The following is a 21,066-nucleotide window of genomic DNA, read 5'->3' as shown; positions in this document are numbered from 1 at the left end:
GTGCATCTCTGCATAGCTGTCAACTTACAGATTTGAAAATAAGGGACCAGCAGCCCTGAAAATAAGGGACCAGCCGCCAAAATAAGGGACCTGCAGCCTCACCTGTTCCAGGGACTCCAGTCTACCTGTCCTCCTGCAGTCTGGTCAAACACATGCTGGTAGCTTCGAGAACACTGTCCAACCAACTTTGTAACCAGAGGTTCAACTGAATAGAATCTGAATCACATGCACCACAAGGCCTATGCAGCCTCAACTTAAGATGGCTCCCTGGTCTGGCTTTGCACTGCAAAGTTTGCAGCAGCATGTGCAACAAAATGGCGTCCAGCATTCAAAAACCTCCTCAGCTTGCATTAACTAGCCACACACAAGGCATGCAAGGCATGACCCCCCAGTCATTCTTAGACTTCTTATTGGGTGATCAACACAGCCAAGCAACACAGTTGGAGCCTCCCCTGGCCGGCAGGAAGGGAGGGAGAGGAGCTGCTTCCTTTGAAATTTAAGGGACATTTAAGGGACATCCATCAATAAGGGACAGCAGCGGGACATGGCGCTGGAATAAGGGGCTGTCCCTTCAAATAAGGGACACTTGACAGCTATGCATCTCTGTCTCACCTTAAGAATAACAAGAACCTTCAGCAATACCAAATAATTCATTGAAAGAGGGATAAGACTGATATTATCATCTTCTGATTGCATGACTATGCAGTCCTCCTTGTGTCTCACGACCACAGTGTAATGAACCAATGCCGGCAGACTACAACTTCCATCATCCATGACTGCTGGCGATGGCTGATGGGAGTTGGAGTGCAATGACAGCTAGACACACACAAAGTTCCATCCTTGCTATATATCCTCCTCCTGCAAAATCTCATGTATTTAGGTAGCTGTCAAATTTTTAAAACTGATTTTCATAAAGTTTTATTTTGATACAGATTATATTTCATGTGGATTAAGCCAAGTTGTGCATTTTGGCAGTATGGGGAGGGTGTGTATATATAATGTAACAAAGAAATCAACATTAAAATAAATTATCTCTCAAAAGCTCAGCAACCTCCATGCCCTCCCAGTTTTTATTTAGTATTCCAATGGTCACTGGCTGGTTTTGATTTCAGATCCAAGCAGAGCTGTAAAAATGTGACTGCCACAAAAGTTGCATAGGCTGAAGAATAATGTCTGCATTACAAAAGCAGGGAGGAAAGATCTGCTGTGAGGAGAGGTGAGTGTTGCTTAACACTCCATTATCCTTGATTGATTGGTCCACCCAGTCCTTGCTATGCTCCATAAAATAGCCTTGATTATTGGTTTGTCATTTTGAAAATAACAGGAAATGGGGACAATATTTATAGCGCAAGGACTCATCTGTTCTCTCCACTATGATGCTGAGCTTCAGAAAGTAGGTTACAGCTCTAAAATGTTTGGTGTCCCTTTATTGTTGAAAGAAAAAACAGCTTAACAACAATAACAACAACATCCTAAATTCTCCCCCAAATTGTTCCAAAATATGTTGTACTTAGTGTGCCAGGTAAATATAGGAATTGTGGACCGATTTCACTTCATCACCGGAATATTTCACTAACAGTCAAGCTATCCATACATTGATAAGAAGTCACTGATATATGATTTTCACAAATGTATTTGGTCATTTGGATCAATTTAATTAGAACATAGGACCTGTCTAGACATCATTTCTATTGTGTAGTCATGCGGTGAATATATGTGATCTCACTTTCAGTACTGTTTATGCCTGCAAAAGTTTTGGGGTGGATATACTAATTCATACATACGGTCAGTGTATGTGCCAATAACTTCCTCCTGAAATCCTGTAACACAGCAGGCCTGGACTATATCATGTTTTCAAGTAAGTGAAATCCCATTTAAAGAGGGGACTCTCATAAGGCCATTTGAAGTCAGAAGCAGCCTGCATTGCCATAAAATGATTGGGTTCTTGAAAAATTGCTACATATACCAACCATGGAGGGGAAAAGACTATGAAGTCCAAAATTTAAAATTGCCGCAGTGTTTATCAGCAAGTGTTTATCAGCAATTTCTCTATGAAGCTGCTAATAATTTCTGCTATTAGCAATTTCAGGGATAAATAAACCAATAATAATAATAATAATAATAATAATATCTGAAGAAGTGTCGTATCTGAAGAAGTGTGCATGCACATGAAAACATATGCCAAGAACAAACTTGGTTGGTCTGGTTGGTCTCTGAGGTGCTACTGGACAATTTTTTATACTACAATCTTTGAGTGGTGTGAGGTTCCAGGGTTTCCAGGCATCCAAGTTTTCAAATGAGGGAAAGAGGAAACTGTGGAGTCTTTAGGATATAAGGTTTGTTTACACAAATATACAAGCTGAGCCTGTGGTGGAAGGGCTCTCACATCCCAAGGAGGTCTTGCAGGACTCTGCCTCACACACTTCATCATGCTGCCTCCTTCTAGCTTCTATCTCTCACATACCTTAGCTTGGGCTGGGGTCTTTACAGCCCATTGAGGGAGGGGGCCCCCACCCATTTGCCCTCTGGTGCAGGGTCACTTCCTTTCTTCCCTAAGGACTCACAAGCTGAGACCATTATCAAGAAGCTGGCATGGCTATTCCAGCAATAGAATCCTCCACTGGATTTTAACCCTTCCCACACCTAGGAATTAGAAGGGTCTCAGGCATACAGCCTATTTTTTTTTTCCCAAAATTTTTATTAGGTTTTTTTAATAAAAGAGATACAAAAATAAAAAACAGCATTGTTTCTCAGGCATACAGCCTAACCCCTGTCCCCAATCACAACAATACTAATAATGCTAATAATAAAAATAATAATAGATGCAGGAAATTCCAATTATGCAGCTCAACGATACACTGAAATAGCATGTCATTTGAATTAAAGAATGACCTCACTATATAATTGGCATAGTAGGTCCCACTCCCTTTCCAGGTTGCAGTTCTTAAACAATACGGTGCGCTTAACTTGGTCAATACTTTCTCCTAAGATAATTCAGAAAATCTTTACATAGGAACATAATCATCAAGCCTTTTTTCCCAAACAGGAATCTGTTCCATTTCATTAACTGCCTTGTACAATAGAAACCACATATTAATCAACTTATCTGAATCAGTTGCTCTAATGAGTGCTGAATTTCACCTTCTGGTGACAAGAAAGCTTTTAGTGAAAAACGAGAATCCCGATAAAATCGCCCCTCCCCCACCCAACTGCCAAATGATCCCAATGAACAAAAGCACTTATTTGAAAAGGCCAAGTGCATGTTAGACACTTGGAAGGCAACCTGTTCCCTGCCTTGCAGGCCTTTTCCCACCTGGCCTGGGAGAGTGAGGCCCTGACTGACTCCAGCTACAGAAGCTGCCGAACAGACTCTTGGGTGAGGTGTTATTTGGCCTTTGCTGTTGCTGTTGGGTTTTTTTTGTATCTTTATTATAGATTTTGTTGTGAATTATGTGGATGTTTTTCAGTTGGGTTGTGTATTTTTAAATGTATTATGTATTATGTATGATTACTTTTGTCATGTTGTAACTATGTTTTTCCCCCTTTCAAGTTGCAATCCACCTTGAGCATGGTTTGAACTGTGGAAAGGTGGCATACAAATACAATTATGTATGAACCTGTACCTCAGGTGACAAAGATGGATCTGGGAGCACCCCAAACCTTTGTATCTCTTCTTTCAGAGAAAAAGTTACCTCATCCAGGACAGGCAAATGGCCCTTGTGTTTTAATATTTGGTTGGGAGCTGCCCAAAGTGGCTGAGGAGGCCCAGCCAGATGGTTGGGGTATAAATAATAAATTATTATTATTATTCTCCCAGCCTGGGCTGCATCTTCACATATGCAGTTCCTTCTTTCGGGATCCGAGTATTGTTTATTTGGAATATCCATACTGAATGAAGTCAGTCTAGTGAATGTTTTCACATCATTCACAATAAAAAGCAGCATGAAGTCTGCCAAACAAGTTGGAACTATCTACTTTGAAATGTAATTTATTCTTATATTCTGGATTTGTCTTGACAGGATTGCAATATTTATGCAAACCATCAGATAGATAAAAACCAAGACTATGTGGTTAGAATTCTCAGGGCTTGTTCCTAGTGTGAGAGACCCCTCTGATTTACTTCATGGAGGTTTAATAATAGTAATAGAAGGTTTATTACTGATAGAATAATGGCTTTAAAGTTAAAGATGCTAATATATGTCACAATTCTATCCATGAAATTAAGGTAATTTGTAACACTGTTATTCTACTAAATGATTTGTTTGGGCATACTGTGGTAAGAATAAATATTCATCCTTAGTTGAAGTAAAGAGATACCAGTAATTACAACTTGTATTTGTATTTAATATAAACTAACAATTGACATAGAAAAGGTGGATTAGAGCTGATGTTGCTGAAGCTGGAGCCTGGGTTTGAAAAATAAAAAGGAATTTTTGGATTTTGGAAAACAATGCTGTTTCAGTGTGGGGGTGAATTTGCCACACCCAACTCCCCTCCTAATAAGATTCAGATGGTATCGCCCATGGGGGGAGCATTTTGGGGGGATGAGGCAAGAGTTGTAGGATCTTGGGGAGGAGCAGAAGGATGCCAGGGACTGCGAATGCTGCTTATATTTGCTTGTGTAATTTCCATTCCTGACCTCTGACAAACATGCAAATTGCAGGAGTTTCCACTCTCCTTTCTGCCACTCTCATTCCTCTTTCTAATTGAATTCTCTGACAACCCCTTACCCAAGTAATTTTCTATCTAGGCAAGCAACAGGCATTATCATAGATCAAGAACCTATTCCAGTCAGCAAAATCATTTTAACAGAGTGCAAAGTAGAACAGATGAGCCAAAAGAAGGTATGACCTAGCTAGAGCCCTGTAGGGTTGTGTGCCCCTCATCTGCCTATCTACATGTTTGTGGCACATGAAAAATGGGTGGATGGTTGGATTAATAGAGTAATTGGTAAAAGTGTGCTTTCCCCTTTCTGTCTCTTCTTATAACCTTGAACACAGACAGAAGCTAAGGGATGAGTGTTTTCAGAAACTAAGGGATGAGTATTTTCAAAAGCTCTATAGATGGTGAACTGCCACATTTTCATAGCTCTACTCTATGTTTCTCTCTGAGAACATACACATTGTCAAGGTAAATTAAACACACATTATGAAGAGTATCTAGTTTTTGCACAAATTGCTTGAGAGACTGTAGCTGGGTAGCCATATAAGCAGGGCAAACAGCAAGTTCATTAATACACACTTTTAAAAGCACGGCTAAGGGAGATAAGCATCCATTTGGCAAAATTAATTCCAAAATAAAAGGCTCCGGAGAGTAGGCTGAATCGGAGAAAAGAACATTTGACTGGAGACATATAGCCATTAATGAAATGATTGAGTTACTCAGTGGCATGATGTCAATAAAAGGGGATATTAGACCAGACTGATCAGGAATTCTGAAAAAGGCTGCAGAGTATGTGTCAGTCCTGGGAGTACATTTCCCCATCTGCCATTGTGGAATCCGGTTGCATTTCTTATTGACATTGTTTACTTAATTCTTTATTTAAAGGAATAATAGTTCGCTTTACTGGTGTTGAGGCAGTTTATGTGTCCCCCCCCCCCTTTTATTCAATCACTGATACAGTTAAATTTGGGTTCTGAACATTTTCAGCATATCAAAGTAAAGTGATGCAACATTCAATCCTAGTCTATTTAGGGCCAGTTTTTATTTTATTTTGTTTATATACTGCTTACTAGAACAAAAGAATTTTAATCAGTTTGCATTGTGACCTGTCATGTGATGAAAGGGCGAAAACAAAGTAATGTACAATAAATCATTCATTCTCACCAATGTGATTTGGTAATCAGATAAGGTTTTGTAGTTAAAAGTCATACAACCAAAAGTATCACATAGAAAGGATAAATGTCCCACAGACATTATTTTATAGTCATTTTATTATTTACTGAATTCAAATGCTTCCTTTTTTCCATAACAGAATTCAAAGTAGTAAACATGGAGTTCCCGGGCCTGTCTAGACACTGCTTGAACTCAGCTTGTCTATTTTGGCAAAGACAACAGCTGCATCATAATGTTACAGACCTTTTGGATAGCTCAGTTGGTTAGACCATGGTGCTGATAACACTCAAGGTTGCAGGTTCAATCCCTGTATGGACCAGCTGCATATTCCTGCATTGCAGGGGGTTGGACTAGATGATCCTCAGGGTCCCTTCCAACTCTACAGTGCTATGATTCTGTGACTTTTCAAACCACACAGATATAGCCTGGAGCATGTCAGTACACATGCACACAAGTATCCATGCATGCATATACAGGGGAAAAAAGAAGCACACAAAAATCAGCTGGGGAGAAAAACAGTATATATCAAGAAAGTAGGGCTTCAATCAAATGACAATCATTGAACTTACTGGAGTGCACTTCATCCAGGTGGGACCTGGATGAAGGCAGGCTGAGGCTGATGCAGCAGTGACCCATCTTCCCCAACAGAGCAGCCTCCATTACTTTTCAGTAAACCTGTATGGAATTGTGCTGTAAATAATTGTATCCTAGGCTGAAAAATGATTATTTTGTGTTTCGTAAATTATGTCCTATTTCTAGCATAACTGAATAAGGAGAAAGGTTACAATAACCATGTAATATAAGCAGTTTTTAAAACAACAACGTATAGCTTTGAACAAGAGATTATAAACAGCTTCTTGCTTGCTTTTCACATTGAAGTTAATTTCATAAGCCTTCATCGCAGACTGCAATCCAAGGCCATGTTCATGGCCACAGTTCAACGCTGTTAATGTAATGATGATGGCAAAATATATTTATATTTTAGTTTCTATACAAGCTTTTTTCTCACTACAGTTTTTGCACTTGATTTTCTTTCTTTGAATGGAATTTCTTTCATTCTTTCATTCTTTGAATGGATTTTCTTTCTTTCCATAAGGGGTGGGGGTGGGGGTGTGGAGAATTGAAAGGAAATTTGTTTCAGAAAATCCTTTTGACACCTAAAATTCTTTATAAACACAGTTTGCACAGAAAGAGCACACAGCATGACCTATGCTCCCTTGCTTGCTTGTTTTATTTGATTTCTAACTCACCTTTCCACCAGGGAGCTCAAGCCAGAGGATATGGTACTCTTCCCTCTGCGTTTCATTTTCACACTTACCCTGTGAAGCAGGTTAGACTGAGCAATTTTACCTGGCCCAATTCAAGTGTCACACACTTAAATGGCCAGTTGAACCTTGGTCTCACAGTCCTAGACCAACACCCTAACAGCTACACTGTCAAAGAAGAACACAATTCTGGGAGTTGCTAAAACCAATAAAACCATAATTAATGCCAAAAGTGTTTATCTGCAGTGATCGGCTAACAAGGGAAATACCCTTCCCCTCACAACCAAAAGAATGACAAGGACAAAGTGCAAAAAATCAAATCATATTGAGGCCCAATATATCTGGGAGAATTAAGAATGTCCTCACCAGAAGTCTAAAAGCTGACAATGTTGGAGCAGGCTGATGGTGAACCAATCTGGGGAGAAATGTTCATATATAAGGTGAGGGGGTACAACCATTGAAAAGTCCAGTTCTCGTGTTCCCATCCTTCAAGCTTGCCTCATAGGAGGCACATGGATAAGGACCTCCAATAACTATTGTAGGGTTCAGACATGGGGAAAGGCAAAGACCCCAGCCCTATAAAGTTTTATCCATCAAAACCAGCACTTTGAACTGAGCCCAGGAAGCCAGAGGATTGATGGACTCTCCTTGACTGGATTTTCTTCTGAGCAGGGGTGGTGCTGGAATAAATGGTCTAAATTCAATTCATTTTATGTTTCGGTGTCCCCTCTTTCCTTATTTGAGCTATCATTGTTGCTGTACTCATTGTAGCTAGTCAAATAATCTACTGCCAAGTTTTGGGAACTATTCTTAAGAGAGTAGTTATAATTCTGGCTTTTTCTGGCAGCTGTTCATTTTGCTAGTGTTACCTGTGGATCAATAGCAGGACTCTAGCAGTAATATATTCTCTGGGGCAGCTTGTTCTTTGACTTACAGCCAATTCCAATCTGGTGTGTGTGTGTGTGTGAGTGTGTGACAAAGAGAGAGTGAGAGAGAGTGGGGATCCCTTTTGTAGAGGTACAAGAAGGGGGAAAGTTGTACCATAACTGAAAATCTTTGAAGAGTCTGCAAAAAAGAAAAGAAAAGAAAAGAAACTTACAAGAATTTAGTATCATATTCTTTTCTCTCTACCCCTTCCAGTAAAAAAAGAAAAGAAAAAATGAATACATAAGGATTTTCCTGTCTAATATAAGGTTATTCTTCATGGGAATCCATCCCAAATTATTCCCATGGAGGAATATGTTAGATTGAAATTGCCCCCCAGACAAGACTTTTAATTTCAGCTTGATTAATTTGTCTACTCTACCGTAAATTGCCAGAAAATAACTTCCTTCACAAAAACTGTGCTCATTTAATTAGACCATGAAAAAAGCATTGCCATCTTAGTAAATATCTCATTTCACCAACATCAAACAGTTCAGTATTAGCTTATTTTCTTTTTCTTGATTTGAGGTGTTTCATAAAATGTCAAAAATGGTATTTGTCTTATGCACTTGGTTTCAGAATTCAGTTTCTGAGCTCTGACATTTCCTGCCCATAAATTTTCTGGACACAGGGCAAGTACATTAAAAAAAAATGTTTTGGGAAATATATAAAGGGGGACATGATTGTAGCCAATACGAAAGTGTGTGTGTGAGAGAGAGAGTGAGTGAGTGAGAGAGAGAGAGAGAGAAGAATCATTGCTTCAACACTGGTGATCTTTGCTTCTTCCAGTACACTGATATTAGTTCGCCTGTCTTCCCAAGTGATGTGTAAAAATTTTCGGAGACACCATTGATGGAGTCTTTTGAGGAGCTGGAGATGGCGTTTAAAAGTGGGCCATGTTTCATAAGCATATAGTGATGTTGGTAGTACAATATCTTTGTAAACAAGCATTTTGGTTTCCCTGCAAATGTTCTGGTCCTCAAACACTCTGTACTTCAATCAGGAGACAGTTGCACTCGCAGAGGTCAGGCGATGCTGGATTTCGGCATCAGTGTTGGCCCTTGTGGAAAGATAACTGCCTAGGTAGGAGACGTGATCAACATTTTCCAATGTTACATCACTGAGTTGGATTTGTGGCACTGCAGAGGCGTTATTTTGTACTTGTTGGAGCAGAACTTTGGTCTTTTTGGATGCTGAGTGATAGGCCAAGTTTTCGTAAGCTTCTGCAAAGATATTTAGGATGGTTTGGAGGTTTGGATGGTTTAGGATGGTTTGGAGGTCATTCTCTGAGCATGCATGCACTATGTTGTCATCAGATTAAAGAGCTTTCCATCTGTTCGATATATGATTTTCCTTCGACAAAGTGTAGGATCATGGCAATGAAAATAATGAATAGAGTTGGGGCAATAACACAATGTCCTTTTCAGCTCAGTGCAATAGTTTCTTTATCTTTTAGAAGTGTGGTACCATCTGTTGAGCATAGGGGGCATACACCATGATTTATTGGCCCATAGATGCTCTTTGTGGCTTTAAAGAAACTGTGCATCATGAGTGTCGGCTATGTGTCGGATCTCCTGAGCTTTTTTTATCCACCAGGTGTTTTTTAGTTCTCTGGTTCTTCTTTGAACCTCAGCCTTAGCATTGGCATAGGTTTTTTTTCTTAGTGGCAGTTTGTATCTCTTTGCCAGATCTGAAAGGCCTTCCCTTTTTTTGTCAATCATGCTTTCAATATCACTGTCAATCTCATCAAACCAGTCCTGGTGTTTCTTGGTTTGGTATCCAATAGTTTGTTCACAGGCTGCAATAATGGATGTTTGTAGCTTGGTCCAGTGTTCCTCAATGTTATCAGGGAATTCTGAAAGCAGATGGCCCTTAAGAGTCATTTGGAAGCAATCCCACTTAATGGGATCTTGAAGGGCTTGAGTGTTCATTTTGCGCCTTGGTTTCCTTCCTTGAAGCCTGTGTTGAGGTATAATCTTGATAGCCATTGTGGAGCTTATTAGTTAGTGATCTGTCCAGCAGTCACCGGTGCTCGTCATAGCTCTGGCAAGGAGCACATCAAGGAGCACGGACAATAACATAGTCTAAGAGGTGCCAGTGGTTTGACTGAGAATGCCTCCATGAAGTTTTAAATTTATTTTTCTGTCAAAAGTGTGTGTTGGTAATAACAAGGTTGTGCACTGCACATATTGTCAAAAGTAAGATTCTGTTCTGGTTTCTGTTGCCAGTTCCTTCTTTCCCAATAGTCCCAGGCCACAGATCGAAATCTCACCCAATTCTTGCATTAAAATCACCCAGAAGGATAATTTTATCTTCCTTAGGCATCTCTGATAGGACGGTATCCAGCTGAGAGTAAAATTTTTCTTTAATGTCTTCATCGGCATCCAGTGTTGGTGCATAGGTGCTTATAATAGTAGCCTGTTGGTTTTTGGTGAACTTTATTTGAAGGGTAGGGACTTCTGACAGGAGCTTCACAAGATTGTTTTTGATACCGAAGCCTACCCAATGTATTTGAGGGTCATAGGAACATGCAAGCCCACTCACCACAACACGGTAATGATCCAGCGAGTGGGAGGACTCAATCCAGACGTATCTGAAAATGGGTGCTAGTCAAGATAAATGCCATGTGTAGTATTCTGATGCAGAATAGCATTACAATGCAGGTGCAAAATCCAGAAAGACAGCTCGTTATTCCTACCACCATTGTACTGTATAAGTGTCTGCATGTGCAACTGATACTGCTTTGTTACCTGCACACCATTTGATATTGTATGGGTTTTGGTACATAATACCTGGAGTACATTTTTTCCTTTGCCGTGGCATCCTGACAAGACCAACTGTTTTGCAAATAGAAATGTCCCTAGGTATGCAGAAAAGGATTAATAGGCTGGAGCAACTGAAAGCCAGGAGACTTTGTTCAGTTATTGGTTGTATTTTTGCTTTTTCAACTTTTAAATTACTTTGAGGCTCAGTCTCACTGCAGGTATGTGGCTTCATCCAGACCTTACCCCATGTACCCCATTGCCACTTACAGTGGCTGAGGTTGCCAAGCTGGGAAATACTTTTCCATCTGTGCTCAGGGGCGCTCCTCCTGTCAGGGCACCCTACCTGAGTGTTTTTGCTTGGCTAGAATGCACCACTGAATTTTGATATCTCTTGTTTCCCTGGATGTAGGATAGAGGTATGTATATGCACGTGTAGAAACTAGGCTACCATACAAAGGTAAGTTTTTGCATGCATGCTTCCACTCACTTTTGCTTTTGGCTCCAGTCAATACTGGCATGTGGCTGCCAAAAGGTTACCCAGAAGGGAATGTGGCCCTTGGAGTGAAACATGTTCTCACCCCCTGTCATAACTGTTTGGAGCCATGAATATTGGGGTAGCAAATATTTTAAAGCATTTCTTTACTTATATGGATTCATCTTATCCTTCTGGTGCACAGCTCAGAACTTGCAACTGTTCAGAATTAGAATATCTTGATCCTGTGGTTAATTTATGTACTGCTTAATGTCAAAATAGGCTTCTAAGCAGTTTACTGAGTATAAAAACCTGTTACATGGCCATTAAAATATAAACATCTATAATTAAAATGCACAATAAAACAATCCCATTAAAACAACACAGCAATATGGTGTAAATGCAAAGATCCAAACTGACTACTTCTTATGATTTTATTAATCTCCAATGTGTTTTGAACTGTAGCTCTTCCTTCGAGGAGCTCACGCTTTTTAAGCAAGGCCTTTTAAAATAAATAAATAAAAACCTCTTATCAAGATCCCTCAACTTGCTATGGTAAGTTTTTTTTGGGTATAACTTGGATCTTGGGCACAAATATCAACAATATCATATAAAAAGGTTATTCCCAAAAGCCTGGGAAAGTAACAACAACAAAAGCCCTGGTACCTAACAGTGTGATCCCATACATAATTTACTCAGAAGCAAGCCCCACAGAGTTCAATGGAGCTTACATTAAGCAGGCAGAAACGACTTACCAAGTGGGGTGGAGCCATGATGTTTGCTGCCCAGTTGGTTGGTCACTATTGCTTACCATGAAGGAGAGGTGGAAGGGAAGGAGGCTGGCACAGTGCCAATGCACCATCAGAAGAACCAGATTGGCTCCGCGGCTTTGTTTGCACTGTACTGTCATGAATTGGCAGGACTTCAGGGAGGAGGAAAATGAGGAAGAGCATCCCAGTGAGGGGTACAGCTTGGAGTGAGTCACACAGGAGCCAGCTGGGGATGGGGAAGGAGAGGTTGGTGTAGGTAGTACACATGGGGTGACAAAGGACGAGGAGCGGACAAGGGACAGTGCACAGGAAGGCGAGTAGTGGGACCCCTCACTAGAGGCAGAGAGGCCCCCGTCCTCACAAACATGGCAGGTCCTGAGAGGTAGGGAACAGCAGGCTTGTCATTCCAGGGAGCAGAGGTAGGCCAGGGCCTGCAGCCTAATTCACTAGCTGCCCAGGTGGGGAAGGAGGCATGTGATTCCTCAGCTGAGGCAAACTGAGAGCAGGTGAGGGTTACATGCCTCATCAAGCCCAGATGCTGCAATCAGCAGACACAGTAGAAGAAGGCAACAGAGCTGAGGTGCTGTGTCTGCTCAACTACCCACGCTGAGGGACCTTGCTTTGGATTCTCCTTGGACCATCAAGGGTTTCTACTTTGGGATTGATTCTGGACTGTATCCTAACTGCTTAACTTCTGTCTTGGCTTACTTGGACAGACCCCAAACTGTGTTTCCTGATATTTGGACTTTGCTTGTGTGGATTGATCTCTGGACTTGGAACTTTGTATTGGCCCACTGTCTATCTGCCAGGTAGGTCAGGGGATCAGGACATGCACTAGATTGCAGGATGCCTCTTGCTCTCACTCCCAATTAGAAACAGCAACCCACCTGCTGGGAAGCTAGCATACTGGTCCAACTCCACTCACTAAGCTGCTTCTGATGGCAAATCTCAGCCCAGGGTCTGAATAGTCTTTGGGGCTCTCTCCAGACCACATCTCCCATTGGCTTGCTGGACATTCTCCTTCAAGTTATTTTGCCTGGCTGAATACGTCCATTAACTGTGATGATGTATCCTTCTTGCACGCGGCGGGAGGATGGAAAGGTTTGTAGAAATCTCTTGTTTTTAATTTTATTTTGTAGCTTGAGTATTGCCTACTATGGAAAGTAAGTCACATCTACTGCCCCCCCCCCCCGTTTGCCTCTGGCCCCACTCACATTGTCTCAGGCTGAAAAAAGGTTTCCCTCCCTCCAGTGTATTAGATTTCAGCCTTAAGTTTGTCACAGCAGCCACTAAGAGAGCAGCTTTCAAGTGTTGGGGTGCCACCACAGAACAGGCCCTTTCAGTGGCCACTTCCAAACCCACTTCTGAGAGGCAGAGGCACTTAGCATTTGTGGCAGCCTTCTGAATCCATTCAGGGAAACCCAGAAGCAGGTTTCTGCTCTTGAGCCCTCTGCTGCTGGGTGTACAAAAGGCGACTCCAGTATCTGCACACAGTGCTCTTGCTAACTGCAAGGCAAATTGCCAAGCAGATGATTAGTGCTGTCAGGCTCTGACAGTGCTGATCATTTCAGGGACGGGACCTTTGGCCTATGCTTAAGCTCCATCCCCCCGCAACAGTGACTCACACTGTCGCAGCAGACAGCAAGAGCACTAATTGTAGAGTACAGTGGGGGATATTGTACTGTGCAGATCTGACTACGGCAGAAGGTGTGCAGCCATCTGCTGTGCTAAAACGTACCAGGATCAGGGTTATGACATCTTTCTACGCATTTCGCCACATGTTTCTACCCACTGAGTGTGTGATGTTTTGAAACATTCTGTGCTACAAGGAGTTTTGTTTCGGAAACACTTTTTTAATGCACCAGGGCTGTTTGGTTTGCTGAGCACCCACAGCTACTTTTCTTTTGCTTCTTTGCTATTCAGATTAGTGGACAAATGCATCAAAATGTAATCTCTGAAAGCATTTGTGTCACTTTTCTTTCTCCCTGAGAAAGGCTAGGCTTTCACAGGGTAATAAATTTGCGATACCAGCAGAGGGAAACAATCCATCCTTCTTTCAGCTAAAGAGACTGAAGGTAGAACTACAAGCTAGGAGAAACCACAGTCATATTGTTATGATCCAAGATAGGGGGAGGCCCAACCAATGCAGGGATGGGAAGAACATGCAGAGGGAAATTGGAAGGTGGAAGGGAGTGCTTAACTCTTTCGCCAACCACTCCTTTTCCCCAGCAAGTGCGCTCTAGGCAATATTATGAATTTATTTCCCCAGATAGCCTCCAAACCCCGGCTATAACAAACAAAAACATTGAGAAGCATTTGTGGGAAGAGAATCAGAGGTTATGGGAGGAGTTAAGTATCCTACCCACCTACCTGTTCTCCCTTGCATACGCTCCAGTCCCCTTCAGTCCTTGCATCCCATTGGGGTGAAGAGGGAGTCAGGACAAAGTTCCTTAGCCAGGTCTGTTCTTGTATTAACACTGCGAGGTATGGATGGGGGAGAAATTGGATTCATTTTGTATTTGAAGGCGAATCCGACCTAGTCCACGCTTTCTTAAACACAAACTTAAAACACAGTCGATGCAGTTCTCTAGCCAAGTAATGCAAAAATGCAAATGCAAAGTTTCATCAACATGCATACGTTAGTGAAAACAATGTGGGAAAAGGCTGTATATTATAGAAAATTGCCTAGCAAAAATGTGTGTATTCGGCAAAATTGCCTACAAAATTGGGTCGAAGAAAGTTGTTGAAATGCTGATGGGTTTCCACGAGGACTTTTAAAAAAGGAAACTGATGTGCAGAACTGTATTTAAGACTGGAGAAATGGAGATAAACCAAAACTGACAGATTCACTCAAGCTTATTATCAAGTTTGTTTAAGCCAACCTTAGTTGTCACTTTGGGGGATTCCACACATAGTTTATCTGAGAAAAGGTAATGGGGAGAGCTGGACTTTGGGGGATCAACTGCTGTCTGTCCTCCTGAAGGCTTTCTGTTTTGCTCTTCTTAAAACCACAGGGATGCTATCTGCTACCCCATTTTATGGATTAGTATTGGCGAATTGTATTTGTATAGCCTCTAGAGGAGAGGAAGAAGGGCTTGGGATTTGCTGCTTCTCCTTTTAGTTGCAGAATCAGCAAGTATCTGTAAGACTCAAAATCTAAACAAATCGTATAGGGAAACAGAGAAGGGGGCGGAATAAGAAAGGAAGAAATGAAAAAGGAGAAAAGAGGGGGAATGAAAATATCCTCTAGATATCAAGAATACCTACCAAGATATGTATCAAGAATAACTAGGAATAAAACATCTGACTATGCTGTACATTATTTTGAATTCCAGTGATTTATAAATACTATTTTTAGATGAATTTATTAAGGGCACCACCTTTCTCTTTTTAAATAAATAAATTTAGTCATTAGAGCTGTCTCTCAAACCTTCTATCATTGCTTTTTAAATATAAACAGTGAGGAAATTGCCAGTGGATAGCAATTACTTCTTTGAAGACTGGAGGGAGTTGTAAATTCCTATTTTTTTTAGGGATACCTTCTTTTAAAAATGGCAAAAGAGCTCTTTGAGGAGACAGGGGGATGTGACGGGCAATTAAACCTTGTTTTATAGCATCATAGAATTAGAGTTAGAAAGAAAGGCGAGGGTCATCTTGTCCATTCTCCTGCAATGCAGGAATCTTAAATAAAGCAACTGCAATAGGTGGCCACCCAACCTCTGCTTTAAAACCTCCAATGAAGGAGAGTCCACCGCCTTACAAGGAAGTCTGTTCCACTATCTAACAGCTCTTACTATCAGAAAGTTCCTCCTGATCTCTTGTATCTTGAAGCCATTGCTCCATCTTCCATTTAGATCTTTGAAGATGGCTACCATAGCTCCTATCAGTGTCCTCTTATCCAGGCTAAACTCCTTCAACTGTTATTTGGTTTCTAGACCCTTGATCATCTTGGTCACCCTTCTCTGCTCACGTTCCAGCCTGTCAATATCCTTCTTGAATTGTGATGCTAAAAATAAATAAAACACCTCTATCTTCTACATGTCTGGATAAGCTTGCCTAAATGAAAACGTGTCAAAATGTTCTGAAGAGTACAGATTGCCTGAATTCCATAAGCAGGGCATTCCAAAACGTAGGTGCTGCCATACTAAAAAAATAAAATCAATTTCTTTCTTTGTTGTGGAGCAAGTATTATGTGGCACCTCTAGCAGTGTCAGGTCTATGGATCAAAGCTGTCAAGTGGGCATATATGGGGTAACGTGATCCTGCAATAAACTGGTCCCAAGCTGTTAATGGAATTAGATGCTAATAGTATCACCTTGAACTTGGTCAACCAGTACAGATCTGAGAAGGGGGGTTAAATGCTGACAGGGTCTCACTCCCACCAGCAACTGTGCTGCAGTATTGTGTCTGAACACTGTTGTATTGCCAGTGCTATTTACATGACCACACAACCTGCCGGTTGGTACCAGTTCATAAATGGCAGCTGGGCAGCTAATTCAGAATCAGTCTCTTTAGCTAGATATTATGGACCAAGAAATGATAACAAAAGAGGTTTTATGCAACCTATTGCAGGATCCACCCCCAGCAAATCCTACTTAAGTTCATAATAGTTGACTAGTTAATCCAAGGATGGTGAATGTGGTGGTCTTGAGCATCATCTTCTGTTGTTTATTATTTGGTCCTAACTTGCTCATTGGCTCTGCCTCTTGTTTTCCCTTGGATCCTAATTTGCTCTTTGGTCCTGATATCTAGCTTGCTCCTTTGTCCTACCCTCCTGGCTGATGCCATAGAATCTGGTGTTAAGCTCCTTGGCTTGGTGCAGACAAATGCCTATATCCTCCCACTCCAGATCTTTCCTCTAGCACTAAGTAAATTGTAGAAGCATACTTTGGAATTCTGTTTGGTTTATTATCCTGAAGAATGAGGTAATTTCCAAAGATTGTCAGAAAACTGTAAAGTTTGGCTTCTCTGGGTGTGTGTATTATAAAATAAGCAGAACACCATGCATTTTCTTTTAAACATATGCTGTGCCAGTGTAGTTATAATTTATTGCCCAATTTAGAATAATTTTCTTGGAGAAATGCAATGTAATTTTCCACCTCCTCTAGATAAAACCAGATTATCTCCAGTTTATCAGTGCTCATTTTCAGTTTTAATTTAGACAAATGTGAATTCTAACATATTGCAAATGTAGCCCATGATGCGATAGGATTTGAGGTCAGCTTACCACTGTGCATATATCTCTGCTGTGACTGGAAGATTTTAATCCACCCTTCTGGAATACAGAATCACTGATATTTGGGAATATTTGTTTTCCCATGGTAGTTTTGCCCAACATCTGAGTTGCTGATTAATGATGCTGAATCTGACTATAGATTTCACCTTTCTGGGTGGGTTTGTAGCATCTTAATTGGATACAGGTGGATGTAGCCTCTCAAAAGGCATACCTGACTCTTCAACAGCTGCAGTCCTTACAAGACACTTGAATTTCATAAGTAGGATGTAATCTAGCTGCTGCTACCTGAAGAGCAAAACAAATAGTCATTTGCAAGTTTATTTGGCATTTGAGAGTTTTGTACTCTTTTAGAAGAAGAAACAACATGTTTTGAGCTGCAAATCATTTCAGCTCATTTAGCTGAGAGAGCCTAGTTGATTACCTGTAACATATCCACCATGTGCCCAGAAATATATAGGTCACAATTCAACACAGAATTAGGTGCACTCAGTTCACTAAAATCAATGGGCTTAATCAGACCTTACTATTTGCTGTGTTGTGGCTATTATCCTCTCATTTTACCTCTCCATTGTATTTTAATTAATTAAGAAAAGGAGGAATACTCAAGCCAATGCACAATATATCCTCACCATAGTGAGTGGGACAAAAATAGCTACTGTGAATTATATTGCAGTTTAGGATGGAATGAAACCGGTGCTTATCTTTATCATAATTCAGCAGCAATATTAATTGGCAGTAAGCACATATTAGATTGCAGCCACTTCATTGTCTCACACATTTGGCACTTAACAGATGTACAAGACCAGTTAAATACGTATATTCTGATGTTATCAGATGTTAACATTTACTCAGGTTTATTCCGATTGGCAGGGAACACCAGATTTGAAAGGTTGTAGGAGAATCTAATTCAAACAAAGCGTTTTCAAGTGACAACCAGAATCCGAGATATTAATTTTTATGTAAGGAGAGAACCTTATATGCAAAGAGGTTGCTACTAAAGTAAACACATATAGGCTGCAATCCTATATCTCTTGGACAGTAATCCTGCGCATGGTACTGTTGACAGTACAGATAAAAACATGCATATGATCACACTGTTATTGACTCTTATGTGGAGTATAAGCCTTCTACAGCAGAAACACAGCCATGAACATCAATGACACATCAACTTATGGCAAACTGCATGGATTGTCTGTCAACAAGGGCAGTCTGTGACCCTCCCCAAAAAGAAAGTCCACTTACTGGTAAAAAAAAAAGTTACTATACAGGCATGTGGCACTTTCCCTTTGATCAATTTGCCTTTTGGACCATTCTTTTCACTCTTTTGATACAGCAGTTTTGCAATAGTATCCCTATGCAGCACTGAGTCTTGTGGATTTAAGGCTTCTACTGTGCCAACACCGGCACGAGGGCAATTGAAGCTGCTGTAAGTGTGGTGGCAATGAAATACCAGATCTACAAATGTGCATTGTTTTGGAATTGCTACATTGAGCCACCTGACCAAGTAATATCTATTGTGTCTGACAGCTTGATTCCATGGAGTTTGTTCTTGATGCTGGGACTTTTTAACTTCAGACATTTAAGATTAAAACTGAGTTTTGATGCAAGAAAAATATATGATCTGTATTACTTTACTGGCCCTCCTGTGTAGTGATGGGGGATAACTTTGATTCGGTTTGCATTTAAAGGGAAATTTACCAAATTCACGCTTTCTGAAATTTGTCTGCCTTTGAATTTTTCAATACAGTTTTCCAGCAGAGGCACATGTGTAAAAATGCATATATTAATGAAAACCACATACAAAAAAAAATCATTATATTATGGAAAATGGCTTGGCAAATATACGTATATTAGGCTGGATGGTCTAATCCTTTCACTCTGCACAATTTTCCCAATGAAAACCACCCTCCTCAAAATATCCTCCTCTTTTGTCCAAGGAAAGGATTTTTGTTCTCTGCCTATAACAGCTTGCATTCCAGGATAGAATTCTGCTTTTCATGCCTTAAGCTACTTATCCCAGGGCAAATAGAAGTTAAGGATGAAGAGGAGTCTTTCACTGGGACATGAAGTGCAGGAGAAACAGTTAACTCCACGCAAATATTGTCGCTGGTTTTTTAAAAAATAAAAATAAAAAAGTCTGCACATTTAATGACTACCTTGTTTAATCCTAATTTTGGGTATCTGGATGTACAAATAAGATGAGAGAGTAGTAGTCCATTTTTTCATGCCTTGAGAACTTACTTATTTCCCCCCACCTTTCCTTGGCCTCTCAGCCCGAGGTAATTCCCTGCCTTTCATGGTTCAATAAATTCTATGCAAGTTGAGCAATGAGGGTGGAGAGGCTTGATTCGCCTTCATGCTCCTCAACCTTGCAACATAAATAAATAAATAATAAATAAATAAATAAATAAAATAAGCCAGCCTCAGCTATTGCAAACATTTGAGACAGTTTTTCATGTATCCTCACTCTCAGCACAGAAAAATAGAAGGAAGGAGGTCCATTCAAGGTTCCTAGTCTTTGTAATTGCTAGTATCTTCGTCATTGCTAATATCTCAGCGTTGATCCAGAACCTATCAAAACAGCTTCCTTGGTTTTGGAAGAATTGCTTCCCTAAACATCCATTCTTGTAGCCTTGTGAGGATTGCTTCCTTCCTTCACACCCCCCATTTCTCTTTCTTTCCTGCCCACAACCACCTCTGCCCAGCAGCTTGCTTAGGTCATTAGTGACAAGCAGGTCATTACATTGGCTACAAGCTAGCAGACAATCAGAAACTGATTCGGAGTCATGGAAGCCAATAGATGATGCCCCCTCTTGATCTCTGAGCAGATGCTGCTAATAAAAATGACCCCTGGAAGCAATGCGGGCAGTTCTTGCAATGCGTGTTTGTAAGCAGAAAAATAAAGGGTTTCCTTTTTTGGTAGAACTGCATTGGAAAAGCAATGTATTGGAAAGAGAACAGCCTTCAAGAGTGGCTAATAGGTAGGAGCAAGGGTAGGAGCAGATAATTGAGAATTGAAACAACACAAAACTACTTCCAGAGCCCTCTTACTCTTTAACAAGGAATTATTTCTTTGCAACCTGAATCGGTTCTGCTAACACCACATTCATAGTTCCTGATAACATTTCCTTAAGGTTTATCCTGAAGTTAAAGCCTTTAATTATGAAATAATAAGGAAATGGTTGTCTGCTTTGACATAATTTGTTTGCTTGAAACAACTGCCCAAAAATGAATGGGTATATCTTAAAGTTAAAGTGAACATACCAGAATTGAAAAACTTCCCCTCTACCAGCCTTGAGCTGGTTTATGAAATAATATGAAATAATATTCTCAACTTATAATAATAATCTTCTTGATTTGAAGTTGGGAACTGTCAAACGTTACCCTGATGAAAGAATAGTGGGTGCTGCCAGTGCAAATGAACATGGTTCTTCTGAGATAAAGCCTAGAGTAAGAGTGTTAAGCTGTGTTCATATGCAAAAAGCCTTTGTCATGGATGTCCCTAATTCTGAGGAGTCCTCTAATTGATGGATCCTCTGGTCATGCAATGGAAGGTGGAACTGAAGATAAAATAACAAAAAAGCAGGTGTGAAGGTCATCATGATTGTTGTGTGAATGCATTGGAAACAGTTAAGCAATTTAAACCACAATTAAGAAATTAAGCAAAAGAGAATAAGGGATCAATCCTAAAATTATAACAATCAGCACAGTCAATGACAGTAGCTCAATGCAGATAAGGCACACCACATGCTAGGTGAACTGGGCTAATATATCCAGATTTCAATAGGTTTTTTAATAT

Source organism: Podarcis gaigeae, assembly GCF_964106915.1.
Source record: "Podarcis gaigeae genome assembly, chromosome: 5".
Taxonomy (NCBI): Eukaryota; Metazoa; Chordata; class Lepidosauria; order Squamata; family Lacertidae; genus Podarcis; species Podarcis gaigeae.
This window is presented reverse-complemented; position numbering follows the sequence as displayed.